Consider the following 16246-nt stretch of genomic DNA (forward strand, 5'->3'; position numbering starts at 1 on the left):
CGGTTGGAAAGAATTGGGATGACAATCTCGATGATCAAGAAGGATTAGTATACACATTGGAATATGAGAACACCGCTTAGAATAAGGTATGGAATCAACACTTGGCATTGAAGCAACTCGAATACCACAAAACAAAACAAAACAAAGGATTGGTTTGCATAATTAAGCCGGAAACAAATGTATGATAGATCCCATATCGTATCATGTGTCTGTTGGAAAGATATCCTACGAGATACTTGAATTCCCACTTATAAACTCCCGAAACTTTCTGGTTATGCAATCAGGTGTTGGGGATACAGGGGACACAATATATCTCACCCAAACTAACAATACCTAGATCCAGCTGTATCCATCCTTCAACACATAACCAAGAAAACTCCGGAAATCGTGTACCTCAACCTTCGAAAAGCATCCGTTATACGACTTATGGCAATACTCCTGAACTCCCGCCCCAGTACTGGGTGGCGTCGAGGTGATCTCACCAACAACTGCATAAAAGAGATTTTCGATGTCGGCGAAACTCAAGTATTCCAGAACTGCAACGATAAAATTGTGACGACAACACCTCGGAGCTCAACTCCCCGGGACACTGCCACAACCCCTAAATGTCAGGAGGCACCAAGAACAATGTTCTCGTCACAAAACCATCGGAACGATTCCAGGATACCCGCGTGATCCTAAAAATTTTTTAGTGAAATTTGAGGAGAGAAAAGTCAAAACTTCTACGTCAGGAGGCCTCACCAGAGCGACGAAGGGACTGAGGAGTAAAACGAATCCTACTCTCCGATATATATAATCCTAAGACTCAAAACATTTTTGTTCTAGACTCAACAACGCCAGCGATTCGATCAAGCTGGGGTCTCCTAAGTCGGGGATGGCTCTGATTACCAACTTGTAACACCCACGATGCTTCTATATCTCCCACGTGTCGAGGCACGACTTAGAGGCATAACCGCATTTTGGTTTTGTCGCAAGAAGGGTCATCTTCACACAGTCCCATGTAATGAACAAGAACGGGATAAAGAGTTGGCTTACAATCGCCACTTCACACAATACATATATAAATCATACCTCAATCAGAGTACACACATAGGTCCGACTACGGAACCAAAAGAAAAGAAGACAACCCCAAATGCTAGATCCCCGATCGTCCCAACTGGGCTCCACTACTGATCATCAGGAAACGAACATAGTAACGACCACGTTCCTCGTCGAACTCCCACTTGAGCTCGGTTGCGTCATCTGCACTGGTATCGTCGGCACCTGCAACTGTTTTGGTAGAATCTGTGAGTCACGAGGACTCAACAATCTCACACCCGCGAGATCAGTACTATTTAAGCTTATGGGTAGGAAAAAGGGTAAGGTGGTGAGGTTGCAGCAGCGACTAAGCATATATGGTGGCTAGCATACGCAAATAAGAGCGAGAAGAGAACCAACGGAACGGTCGTGAAGCTAGCAATGATCAAGAAGTGATCCTGAAACTACTTATGTTCATACATAACCCAAACCGTGTTCACTTCCTGGACTCCGCCGAAAAGAGACCATCACGGCTACACACGCGGTTGATGCGTTTTAGTTAAGTCAAGTGTCAAGTTCTCTACAACCGTACATTAACAAATTCCCATCTGCCACATAACCATGGGCACGACTTTCGAAAGATAATACCCTGCAGGGGTGTCCCAACTTAGCCCATTATAAGCTCTCACGGTCAACGAAGGATAAACCTTCTCCCGAAAAGACCCGATCAGTCTCGGAATCCCGGTTTACAAGACATTTCGACAATGGTAAAACAAGACCAGCAACGCCGCCCGATGTGCCGACAAATCCCGATAGGAGCTGCACATATCTCGTTCTCAGGGCAACACCGGATGAGACTAGCTACGAGTAAAACCAGCCCTCAAGTTTCCCCAAGGTGGCCCCGCAGGCAGCTCGATTCGGACCAACACTCGAATGAGCACTGACCCGGGGGGTCTAAAATAAAGATGACCCTTGAGTCTGCAGAAGCCAAGGGAAAAGGGGATAGGTGGTAGCAAATGGTAAAACCAAGGTTTGGCCTTGCTGGAGGAGTTTTATTCAAAGCTAACTGTCAAGGGGGTCCCATAAATCACCCAACCGCGTAAGGAACGCAAAATCCAGGAACATAACACTGGTATGACGGAAACTAGGGCGGCAAGAGTGGAACAAAACACCAGGCATAAGGCCGAGCCTTCCACTCTTTACCAAGTATATAGATGCATTAATTAAATAAGAGATATTGTGATATCCCAACATATCCATGTTCCAACATGGAACAAACTTCATCTTCACCTGCAACTAGCAACGCTATAAGAGGGGCTGAGCAAAAGCGGTAACATAGCCAAACAACGGTTTGCTGGGAAAGGTGGGTTAGAGGCTTGACATGGCAATATGGGAGGCATGATATGGCAAGTGGTAGGTAGCGCGGCATAGCAATAGAGCGAACAACTAGCAAGGAAAGATAGAAGTGATTTCGAGGGTATGGTCATCTTGCCTGAAATCCCGCTAGGAAGAAGATCAAGTCCATGAAGAAGACAAACGGACGTAGTCAAACGAATCCTCACAACTCCGGAACGAAACCGAAGCTAACGAGAGAAGCAACCCGGAAAGAAACAAACAACATGGTAAACAACCATCACATAAGCATGTCATGATGGAAAATCAAGTATGATGCATGTCCGGTTTAATGAGGCATGGCATGGAAAAGTGCAACAAACAACACTACAACTTAAGTGGAGCTCAATATGCAACGAGTTGCATATTGACGAAACACCACATCAATTATTTAGTTCGCTCTCGTTAAGGTACCCAACAATATTAAATGTTATTAAACATGGCAAGGGGTGAAGCATATGAAAACTACCTATCTAGGCAAGTTTAAATGAGGCCGGAACGACAACAACAATTCCGGAAAATCCTCATACGCATATTTCGAATTTACTAATGTTCTGCCCTAAACACAATTTTAGAGTTTTTAAACAGCAAAATAAACTACACCATGTTAATCTATGCATTTTTCTAACCCATTTACATATAAAGTTTATTTAAAATGGAGCTACGGTTATTTAGTTATGAAATAAATCATTTTAGCATGGCATTTGAGCAAATTTAAACAAACAGCATTTTAAGCATTTTAAACATGGATGCAAGCAGCATATTATGAAACTAGATAAAATTCTAAGCATTTTTCATATATAATGTTTTCACAAATGGTGCATGGTTATGGAGTTATTGTATGCATGATCTAGAGGGACTTTTTTGTAAAACTGCACTCTCTGGATAATTAGCTAAAAACGCAGCAGAGGAACAACATGCATCGGGCCGAAACTTGAACAGGGCCGAACAGGAGCAGGCGCTGGGGTGTGGCCTCACCCAGTGGGCCTTGGCCCGTTCGATGGAGAGGGAGGCCGGATGAAGGGGAGGCAGATCTGGGTGCTGGGCCTTGGCGAGGCAAGAGGAGGCCCACGCGCAGTCAACGCGCGCGAGCGGCCGCAGTGCTCCAGCGAAGTCAACGCGACCTGGCGCTCGCATCTTGAACGAAGCAGAGGCGCGACGCGGCGGGGCTGCGGGGCACAGGGAGGCGTGACTCCGGTGGGCAGGGGCCGGAGACGAAGCGGCGCGGATCCGGGCGACGGCAGGAGGTGAACGGCGCGGCTGCTGCTTGAGGAAACACGTCCATGGCTGCTCCTGCTTAGAAGGGAGACAGAGACCGGAGTGTGAGGAGAGAAAAGGGGGAGGAATAGGGAGATGGAGGAAGGAGAGAACGGGAGCGGAGCTCATCTCCTGGAGCTGCTGCTTGACGGCAGATCGAAGCGACTGGCGAGCTCTGGCTTGACGAGGCCAGGGGTATAGGCACGGGCCTGCGGGGGAAAACCGCGGTCTCTTCATGAAGCAGAGAAGGCCGCGGAAGCTTTCTGCTGGTGGCGCACAGCGGTGGGGTGCTCGGGGAAGAACCGATGGAAGCGCACGGGAGGCTTGGGCAAAAGCTCCTGCTCGGGGAAGATTCGGTTCGGGGCGGCAAGGACGCACGAGGAGACGAGGTCGAGCGCTCCTGCTCGGACCTCGGGAATAGAGGAGGTGGCGACTGGAAAAACGGGCGCCGTGGTGCTTTGCTCCCCGGCGAGCTCAAGCGAGGCAAGGGGATCCACGGGCGCGAGGAGAAGCAGAGGAGGCCGAGGCAGGGAACGACGAGGTGGTGGTTGCTCCTGGGATCGAGCGAGGACGAGGGAAGCAGAGGAGACCGCGGCGCCTTCAGGATTGGGTGGAGGAGGAGACCGAGGAGAAGGGGATCTGGGAGGATCCCGAGGAAGAAGGGAGTTGGTCGGTTGGCGGCGGAGACGGGATGGATGGATTGGACTAGGGTTAGCTATTTATATATTAGGTTGATATTTGGGTAGGTGTTCCCTCATCCCACTGATCGCAACCGAACGATCGAGAAATAAAAAGGTAGAGAGTCCAAACAAGAAAACGGAGATGTTTTATAGATGTTTGGGGATGATCCGGACCCAACGGTAACAACAACCCAGGTCGGGTTCGGAACAATTTTCGGACGCGCGCGAGGGGTGGTCTAAGAGGGGTCGACAAAGACAAAGTGTCCGACAAAAGGCGCCGGAGAAGACAAGAGAGAAAACGAGGAGCAACGTTGCAAGTGAGGTTGGTCTCGAAACGGTCAACGAAAGCAAGGGGGAACGCGGCAACTATGAGCGGATGCAAGTTTTATGAAAACATGCGGATGCAATGCGATGATGAATACAACAAACAAAAATAAAACACACGGCAAACACGAAATATATGGAAGTCTTCTGGAGCGTCGGTCTCGGGGCGTTACAAGATCACCATGGGCAGACCGCGCACGTGGAGATGGAGATCACCATGCGCTGTGAAAAGGGGCTATACCATATCACACATATATAAACTGCCTCTGAAAGTTTATCCTTTCATGCACCCTTCTTTTGCATGGTAGATGTTTTAAGTAGTGTGATCCCTTAAAGGATGTCAATTATAAATGCCTCCCCGAGATTTCGGCGCTCCTGGCTAGGCCATAATTCGCTTGGAAAACAGAGTTTCAGGAGGTTTTATCTTTGGCGGTAGAACGTCTTACTCATTTTTGCAGGGAATGACTGTGATTTGGTATAGCCCATGAATGTTTCTTGTACATTATTGTTTCACGACATGTGAGTCATGAGTCCCATTATTGTATTAATGACATGCGTGTCAACATGAGAAGCCATGTAATGTAATTTACTTTCAGTAGCTATTAATTTGTAATAGCATAGTATCTTATGTAACACTTGGCGGTTGACACCATGGCGTGGAGATGCAGATTACCACGAGGACAACCATGCATGGAGATGAAGATAACCATGGGCGGACCGTGCACATGGAGATGGAGATCACCATGCGCTGTGAAAAAGTGTTATACCATATCACACATATATAAACTGTCTATGAATGTTTATCCCTTCTATGCTCCCTTCTTTTGCATGGTAGATGTTTTAAGTAGGGTGATCCCTCAAAGGATGTCAAATATAAATGCCTCCCCGAGATTTCGGCGCTCCTGGCTAGGCCAAAATCCGCTTGGAAAAAAGAGTTTCACGAGGTTTTATCTTCGGCGGTAGAACGTCTGACTCATTTTTGCACGGACTGACTGTGATTTGGTATAGCCCATGAATGTTGCTTGTACATTATGGTTTCATGACCTGCGAGTCATGAGTGCGGCAACCGGCAGGAGCCATATGGTTGTCCCATTATTGTATAAATGACCTGCGTGTCGCCATGAGAAGCCACGTAATGTAATTTACTTTCTATAGCTATTAGTATGTAATAGCATAGTGTCTTATGTAACACTTGGCAGTTCACACCATGGCGTGGAGATGGAGATCACCACGAGGACAACCATGCATGGAGATGAAGATCACCATGGGTAGATCGCGCACGTGGAGATGGAGATCACCGTGCGCTGTGAAAAGGGGCTATACAATATCAAACATATATAAATTGCGTGTGAAAGTTTATCCTTTTATGCACCCTTCTTTTTCATGGTAGATGTATTAAGTAGGGTGATCCATTAAAGGTTGTCAATTATAAATACCTCCCCGAGATTTCGGCGATCCTGGCTAGGCCAAAATTCGCTTGGAAAATAGAGTTTTAGGAGGTTTTATCTTTGGCGGTAGAACGTTTGACTCTTTTTTTGCAGGGAATGACTGTGATTTGGTATAGCCCATGAATGTTTGTTGTACATTATTGTTTCATGACCTGTGAGTCATGAGTGCGGCAACCGGCAGGAGCCATATGGTCGTCCCATTATTGTATTAATGACATGTGTGTCAACATGAGAAGCGATGTAATGTAATTTACTTTCAGTAGCTATTAGTTTGTAATAGCATAGTATCTTATGTAACACTTGGCGGTTGACACAACGGCATTGAGATGGAGATCACCATGAGGACAACCATGTATGGAGATGAAGATAACCATGGGCGGACCGTGCACGTGGAGATGGAGATCACCACGAGGATAACAATGCATGGAGATGAAGATAACCATGGGCATACCGCGCACGTGGAGTTGGAGATCAACATGCGCTGTGAAAAGGGGCTCTAGCCTATCACACATATATAAAATGCCTGTGAAAGTTTATCCCTTTTATGCACCCTTCTTTTGCATGGTAGATGTTTTAAGTACGGTGATCCCTCAAAGGATGTCAATTATAAATGCCTCCCCGAGATTTCGGCGCTCCTGGCTAGGCCAAAATCCGGTTGGAAAATAGAGTTTCAGGAGGTTTTATCTTCGCCGGTAGAACATCTGACTCGTTTTTGCAGGGAATGACTGTGATTTGGTATAGCCCATAAATGTTGCTTGTACGTTATTGTTTCATGGCCTGCGAGTCATGAGTGCGGCAACCGGCAGGAGCCATATGGTTGTCCCATTATTGTATAAATGACCTGCATGTCACCATGAGAAGCCATGTAATGTAATTTACTTTCAGTAGCTATTAGTTTGTAATAGGATAGTATCTTATGTAACTCTTGGCAGTTCACACCATGGCTTGGGGATGGAGATCACCACGAGGACAACCATGCATGGATATGAAGATCACCATGGGCAGACCGCGCACGTGGAGATGGAGATCACCATGCGCTGTGAAAAGGGGCTATACCACAACACACATATATAAACTGCCTGTGAAAGTTTATCCCTTTTATGCACCCTTATTCTGCATGGTAGATGTTTTAAGTAGAGTGATCACTCAAAGGATGTCAATTATAAATGCCTCCCTGAGATTTCGACGCTCCTGGCTAGGCCAAAATCCGCTTGGAAAATAGAGTTTCAGGAGGTTTTATCTTCGGCGGTAGAACGTCTGACTCATTTTTGCAGGGAATGACTATCATTTGGTATAGCCCATGAATGTTGCTTGTACATTATTGCTTCATGACCTGCGACTCAAGAGTGAGGCAACCGGCAGGAGCCATATGGTTAGTCCCATTATTATATTGATGACCTGCATGTCAACATGAGAAGCCATGTAATGTAATTTACTTTCAGTAGCTATTAGTTTGTAATAGCATAGTATCTTATGTAACACTTGGCGGTTCACACCATGGCGTGGAGATGGAGATCACCACGAGGACAACCATGCATGGAGATGAAGATCACCACGGGCAGACCGCGCACGTGGAGATGGAGATCACCATGCGTTGTGAAAAGGGGCTATACCATATCATACATATATAAACTGCCTGTGAAAGTTTATCACTTTTATGCACCCTTCTTTCGCATGTTGGATGTTTTAAGTAGGGTGATCCCTCAAAGGATGTCAATTATAAATGCCTCCCCGAGATTTCGGCGCTCCTGGCAATGCCAAAATTCGCTTGGAAAATAGAGTTTCAAGAGGTTTTATCTTCGGCAGTAGAACGCCTGACCCATTTTTGCAGGGAATGACATTGATTTGGTATAGCCCATGAATATTGCTTCTACATTATTGTTTCATGACCTGCGAGTCATGAGTGCAGCAACCGGCAGGAGCCATATGGTTATCCCATTATTGTATTAATGACCTGCGTGTCACCATGAGAAGCAATGTAATGTAATTTACTCTCAGTAGCTATTAGTTTGTAATAGCATAGTATCTTATGTAACACTTGGCAGTTCACACCATGGCGTGCAGATGGAGATCACCACGAGGACAACCATGCATGGAGATGAAGATCACCTTGAGAAGACCGCGCACGTGGAGATGGAGATCACCATGCGCTGTGAAAATGGGCTATACCATATCACACATATATAAACTGCCTGTGATAGTTTATCCTTTTATGCACCCTTCTTTTGCATGGTAGATGTTTTAAGTAGGGTGATTCCTTAAAGGATGTCAATTATAAAAGCCTCCCCGAGATTTCAGCGCTCCTGGCTAGGCCAAATACGCTTGGAAAATAGAGTTTCAGGAGGTTTCATCTTTGGCGGTAGAACGTCTGACCTATTTTTGCAGGGAATGACTGTGATTTGGTATAGCCCATGAATGTTGCTTGTACATTATAGCTTCATGACCTACGACTCAAGAGTGCGGCAACCGGCAGGAGCCATATGGTTGTCCCATTATTGTATAAATGACCTACGTGTCAACATGAGAAGCCATGTAATGTAATTTGGTTTCAGTAGCTAATAGTTTGTAATAGCATAGTATCTTATGTAACACTTGGCGGTTGACGCCATGGCATGGAGATGGAGATCACCATGAGGAAAACCATGCATGGAGATGAAGATAACCATGGCCGGACCGTGCACGTGGAGACGGAGATCACCATGCGCTGTGAAAAGGGGCTATACCATATCACACATATATAAATTGCCTGTGAAAGTTTATCCCTTTTATGCACCCTTCTTTTGCATCGTATATGTTTTAAGTAGGGTGATCCCTCAAAGGATATCAATTCTAAATGCCTCCCTAAGATTTCGGCGCTCCTGGCTAGGCCAAAATCCGCTTGGAAAATAGAGTTTCACGAGGTTTTATCTTCGGCGGTAGAACGTCTGACTCATTTTTGCAGGGAATGACTGTGATTTGGTATAGCCCATCAATGTTGCTTGTACGTTATTGTTTAATGGCCTGCGAGTCATGAGTGCGGCAACCGGCAGGAGCCATATGGTTGTCCCATTATTGTATAAATGACCTGCGTGTCACCATGAGAAGCCATGTAATGTACTTTACTTTCAGTAACTATTAGTTTGTAATAGCATAGTATCTTATGTAACTCTTGGCAGTTCACACCATGGCGTGGAGATGGAGATCACCACGAGGACAACCATGCATGGAGATGAAGATCACCATGGGCAGACCGCGCACGTGGAGATGGAGATCACCATGCGCTGTGAAAATGGGCTATACCATATCACACATATATAAACTGCATGTGAAAGTTTATCCCTTTTATGCACCCTTCTTTTGCATGGTAGATGTTTTAAGTAGGGTGATCCCTTAAAGGATGTCAATTATAAATACCTCCCCGAGATTTCGGCGCTCCTGGCTAGGCCAAAATTCGCTTGGAAAATAGAGTTTCAGGAGGTTCTATCTTTGGCGGTAGAACGTCTGACTCATTTTTGCAGGGAATGACCATGATTTGGTATAGCCCATGAATGTTTCTTGTAAATTATTGTTTCATGACCTCTGAGTCATGAGTACGGCAACCGGCTGGAGCCATACGGTTGTCCCATTATTGTATTAATGACATGCGTGCCAACATGAGAAGCCATGTAATGTAATTTACTTTCAGTAGCTATTATTTTGTAATAGCGTAGTATCTTATTTAACACTTGGCGGTTGACACCATGGCGTGGAGATGGAGATAACCACGAGGACTACCATTCATGGTGATGAAGATCACAATGGGCAGACCACACACGTGGATTGGGAGATCACCATGCGCTGTGAAAAGGGGCTATACCATATCACACATATATAAACTGCCTGTGAAAGTTTATCCCTTTTATGCACCAGTCTTTTGCATGGTAGATGTTTTAAGTAGGGTGATCCCTCAAAGGATGTCAATTATAAATGCCTCCCTGAGATTTCGACGCTCCTGGCTAGGCCAAAATCCGCTTGGAAAATTCAGTTTCAGGAGGTTTTATCTTCGGTGGTAGAACGTCTGACTCATTTTTGCAGGGAATGACTATGATTTGGAATAGCTCATGAATGTTTCTTGTACATTATTGCTTCATGACCTGCGACTCATGAGTGCGGCAACCGGCAGGAGCCATATAAATAGTCCCATTATTGTATTAATGACCTGCGTGTCAACATGAGAAGCCATGTAATGTAATTTACTTTCAGTAGCTATTAGTTTGTAATAGCATAGTATCTTATGTAACACTTGGCGGTTCACACCATGGCGTGGAAGTGGAGATCACCATGGGCAGACTGCGCACGTGGAGATGGAGATCACCATGCGCTGTGAAAAGGGGCTATACCATAACACATATATAAACTGCCTGTGAAAGTTATCACTTTTATGCACCCTTCTTTTGCATGTTGGATGTTTTAAGTAGGGTGATCCATCAAAGATGTCAATTATAAATGCCTCCCCGAGATTTTGGTGCTACTGGCAATGCCAAAATTCGCTTCGAAAATAGAGTTTCAGGAGGTTTTATCTTCGGCAGTAGAACGCCTGGCTCATTTTTGCATGGAATGACTGTGATTTGGTATAGCCCATGAATGTTGCTTGTACATTATTGTTTCATGACCTGCGAGTCATGAGTGCGGCAACCGGCAGGAGCCATATGGTTGTCCCATTATTGTATTAATGACCTGCGTGTCAACATGTGAAGCCATGTAATGTAATTTACTTTGAGTAGCTATTAGTTTGTAATAGCATAGTATCTTATGTAACACTTGGCGGTTCACACCATGGCGTGGAGATGGAGATCACCACGAGGACAACCATGCATGGAGATGAAGGTCACCATGGGCGGACCGCGCACGTGGAGATGGAAATCACCATGTGCTGTGAAAAGGGGCTATAACATATCACACATATATAAACTATCTGTGAAAAATTATCCCTTTTATTCACCCTTCTTTTGCATGGTAGATGTTTTAAGTAGGGTGATCCGTTAAAGGATGTCAATTATAAATGCCTCCCCGAGATTTTGGCGCTACTGGCTAGGCCAAAATCCGCTTGGAAAATTGAGTTTCAGGAGGTTTTATCTTCGACGGTAGAACGTCTGACTCATTTTTGCAGGGAATGACTGTGATCTTGTATATCCCATGAATGTTGCTTGTACATTATTGTTTCATGACCTGCGAGTCATGAGTGCGGCAACCGGAAGGAGCCATATGGTAGTCCCATTATTGTATCAATGACCTGCGTGTCAACATGAGAAGCCATGTAATGTAATTTACTTTCAGTAGCTATTAGTTTGTAATAGCATAGTATCTTATGTAACAGTTGGCGGTTCACACCATGGCGTGGAGATGCAGATCACCACGAGGACAACCATGCATGGAGATGAATATCACCATGGGCAGACCGCGCATGTGGAGATGGAGATCACCATGCGTTGTGAAAAGGGGCTATACCATATCACACATATATAAACTGCCTCTGTAAGTTTATCACTTTTATGCACCCTTCTTTTGCATGGTAGATATTTTAAGTAGGGTGATTCCTCAAAGTATGTCAATTATAAGTGCCTCCCTGAGATTTAGACGCTCCTGGCTAGGCCAAAATACGCTTGGAAAATAGAGTTTCAGGAGGTTTTATCTTTGGCGGTAGAACGTCTGACTCATTTTTGTAGGGAATGACTGTGATTTGGTATAGCCCATGAATGTTGCTTGTACATTATTGTTTCATGACCTGCGAGTCATGAGTGCAGCAACCGGCAGAAGCCATATGGTTGTCCCATTATTGTATTAATGACCTGCGTGTCAATATGAGAAGCAGTGTAATGTAACTTACTTTCAGTTGCTATTAGTTTGTAATAGCATAATATCTTATGTAACACTTGGCGGTTCACACCATGGCGTGGAGATGGAGATCACCACGAGGATAACCATGCATGGAGATGAAGATAACCATGGGCATACCGCGCACGTGGAGATGGGGATCAACATGCGCTGTGAAATGGGCTATACCATATCACACATATATAAACTTCCTGTGAAAGTTTATCCCTTTTATGCACCCTTCTTTTGCATGGTATATGTTTTAAGTAGGGTGATCCCTCAAAGGATGTCAATTATAAATGCCTCCCCGAGATTTCGGCACTCCTGGCTAGGCGAAAATCCGCTTGGAAAATAGAGTTTCAGGTGGTTTTATCTTCGGCGGTAGAACGTCTGACTCATTTTTGCAGGGAATGACTATGATTTGGTATAGCTCATGAATGTTTCTTGTACATTATTGCTTCATGACCTGCGACTCATGAGTGCGGCAACCGGCAGGAGCCATATAAATAGTCCCATTATTGTATTAATGACCTGCGTGTCAACATGAGAAGCCATGTAATGTAATTTACTTTCAGTAGCTATTAGTTTGTAATAGCATAGTATCGTATGTAACACTTGGCGGTTCACACCATGGCGTGGAAGTGGAGATCACCATGGGCAGACTGCGCACGTGGAGATGGAGATCACCATGCGCTGTGAAAAGGGGCTATACCATAACACATATATAAACTGCCTGTGAAAGTTATCACTTTTATGCACCCTTCTTTTGCATGTTGGATGTTTTAAGTAGGGTGATCCCTCAAAGATGTCAATTATAAATGCCTCCCCGAGATTTTGGTGCTCCTGGCAATGCCAAAATTCGCTTGGAAAAATAGAGTTTCAGGAGGTTTTATCTTCGGCAGTAGAACGCCTGGCTCATTTTTGCATGGAATGACTGTGATTTGGTATAGCCCATGAATGTTACGTGTACATTATTGTTTCATGACCTGCGAGTCATGAGTGCGGCAACCGGCAGGAGCCATATGGTTGTCCCATTATTGTATTAATGACCTGCGTGTCAACATGTGAAGCCATGTAATGTAATTTACTTTGAGTAGCTATTAGTTTGTAATAGCATAGTATCTTATGTAACACTTGGCGGTTCACACCATGGCGTGGAGATGGAGATCACCACGAGGACAACCATGCATGGAGATGAAGGTCACCATGGGCGGACCGCGCACGTGGAGATGGAGATCACCATGTGCTGTGAAAAGGGGCTATAACATATCACACATATATAAACTATCTGTGAAAAATTATGCCTTTTATTCACCCTTCTTTTGCATGGTAGATGTTTTAAGTAGGGTGATCCCTTAAAGGATGTCAATTATAAATGCCTCCCCGAGATTTTGGCGCTACTGGCTAGGCCAAAATCCGCTTGGAAAATTGAGTTTCAGGAGGTTTTATCTTCGACGGTAGAACGTCTGACTCATTTTTGCAGGGAATGACTGTGATCTTGTATATCCCATGAATGTTGCTTGTACATTATTGTTTCATGACCTGCGAGTCATGAGTGCGGCAACCGGAAGGAGCCATATGGTAGTCCCATTATTGTATCAATGACCTGCGTGTCAACATGAGAAGCCATGTAATGTAATTTACTTTCAGTAGCTATTAGTTTGTAATAGCATAGTATCTTATGTAACAGTTGGCGGTTCACACCATGGCGTGGAGATGCAGATCACCACGAGGACAACCATGCATGGAGATGAATATCACCATGGGCAGACCGCGCATGTGGAGATGGAGATCACCATGCGTTGTGAAAAGGGGCTATACCATATCACACATATATAAACTGCCTCTGTAAGTTTATCACTTTTATGCACCCTTCTTTTGCATAGTAGATATTTTAAGTAGGGTGATTCCTCAAAGTATGTCAATTATAAGTGCCTCCCCGAGATTTAGACGCTCCTGGCTAGGCCAAAATACGCTTGGAAAATAGAGTTTCAGGAGGTTTTATCTTTGGCGGTAGAACGTCTGACTCATTTTTGTAGGGAATGACTGTGATTTGGTATAGCCCATGAATGTTGCTTGTCCAGTATTGTTTCATGACCTCCGAGTCATGAGTGCAGCAACCGGCAGAAGCCATATGGTTGTCCCATTATTGTATTAATGACCTGCGTGTCAATATGAGAAGCCGTGTAATGTAACTTACTTTCAGTTGCTATTAGTTTGTAATAGCATAATATCTTATGTAACACTTGGCGGTTCACACCATGGCGTGGAGATGGAGATCACCACGAGGATAACCAAGCATGGAGATGAAGATAACCATGGGCATACCGCGCACGTGGAGATGGGGATCAACATGCGCTGTGAAATGGGCTATACCATATCACACATATATAAACTTCCTGTGAAAGTTTATCCCTTTTATGCACCCTTCTTTTGCATGGTATATGTTTTAAGTAGGGTGATCCCTCAAAGGATGTCAATTATAAATGCCTCCCCGAGATTTCGGCACTACTGGCTAGGCGAAAATCCGCTGGGAAAATAGAGTTTCAGGTGGTTTTATCTTCGGCGGTAGAACGTCTGACTCATTTTTTGCAGGGAATGACTATGATTTGGTATAGCTCATGAATGTTTCTTGTACATTATTGCTTCATGACCTGCGACTCATGAGTGCGGCAACCGGCAGGAGCCATATAAATAGTCCCATTATTGTATTAATGACCTGCGTGTCGACATGAGAAGCCATGTAATGTAATTTACTTTCAGTAGCTATTAGTTTGTAATAGCATAGTATCTTATGTAACACTTGGCGGTTCACACCATGGCGTGGAAGTGGAGATCACCATGGGCAGACTGCGCACGTGGAGATGGAGATCACCATGCGCTGTGAAAAGGGGCTATACCATAACACATATATAAACTGCCTGTGAAAGTTATCACTTTTATGCACCCTTCTTTTGCATGTTGGATGTTTTAAGTAGGGTGATCCCTCAAAGATGTCAATTATAAATGCCTCCCCGAGATTTTGGTGCTCCTGGCAATGCCAAAATTCGCTTGGAAAATAGAGTTTCAGGAGGTTTTATCTTCGGCAGTAGAACGCCTGGCTCATTTTTGCATGGAATGACTGTGATTTGGTATAGCCCATGAATGTTGCTTGTACATTATTGTTTCATGACCTGCGAGTCATGAGTGCGGCAACCGGCAGGAGCCATATGGTTGTCCCATTATTGTATTAATGACCTGCGTGTCAACATGTGAAGCCATGTAATGTAATTTACTTTGAGTAGCTATTAGTTTGTAATAGCATAGTATCTTATGTAACACTTGGCGGTTCACACCATGGCATGGAGATGGAGATCACCACGAGGACAACCATGCATGGAGATGAAGGTCACCATGGGCGGACCGCGCACGTGGAGATGGAGATCACCATGTGCTGTGAAAAGGGGCTATAACATATCACACATATATAAACTATCTGTGAAAAATTATCCCTTTTATTCACCCTTCTTTTGCATGGTAGATGTTTTAAGTAGGGTGATCCCTTAAAGGATGTCAATTATAAATACCTCCCCGAGATTTTGGCGCTACTGGCTTGGCCAAAATCCGCTTGGAAAATTGAGTTTCAGGAGGTTTTATCTTCGACGGTAGAACGTCTGACTCATTTTTGCAGGGAATGACTGTGATCTTGTATATCCCATGAATGTTGCTTGTACATTATTGTTTCATGACCTGTAAGTCATGAGTGCGGCAACCGGAAGGAGCCATATGGTAGTCCCATTATTGTATCAATGACCTGCGTGTCAACATGAGAAGCCATGTAATGTAATTTACTTTCAGTAGCTATTAGTTTGTAATAGCATAGTATCTTATGTACAGTTGGCGGTTCACACCATGGCGTGGAGATGCAGATCACCACGAGGACAACCATGCATGGAGATGAATATCACCATGGGCAGACCGCGCATGTGGAGATGGAGATCACCATGCGTTGTGAAAAGGGGCTATACCATATCACACATATATAAACTGCCTCTGTAAGTTTATCACTTTTATGCACCCTTCTTTTGCATGGTAGATATTTTAAGTAGGGTGATTCCTCAAAGTATGTCAATTATAAGTGCCTCCCTGAGATTTAGACGCTCCTGGCTAGGCCAAAATACGCTTGGAAAATAGAGTTTCAGGAGGTTTTATCTTTGGCGGTAGAACGTCTGACTCATTTTTGTAGGGAATGACTGTGATTTGGTATAGCCCATGAATGTTGCTTGTACATTATTGTTTCATGACCTGCGAGTCATG

The sequence above is a fragment of the Aegilops tauschii genome, chromosome 3 (assembly GCF_002575655.3).
Source record: "Aegilops tauschii subsp. strangulata cultivar AL8/78 chromosome 3, Aet v6.0, whole genome shotgun sequence".
Lineage (NCBI taxonomy): Eukaryota > Viridiplantae > Streptophyta > Magnoliopsida > Poales > Poaceae > Aegilops > Aegilops tauschii.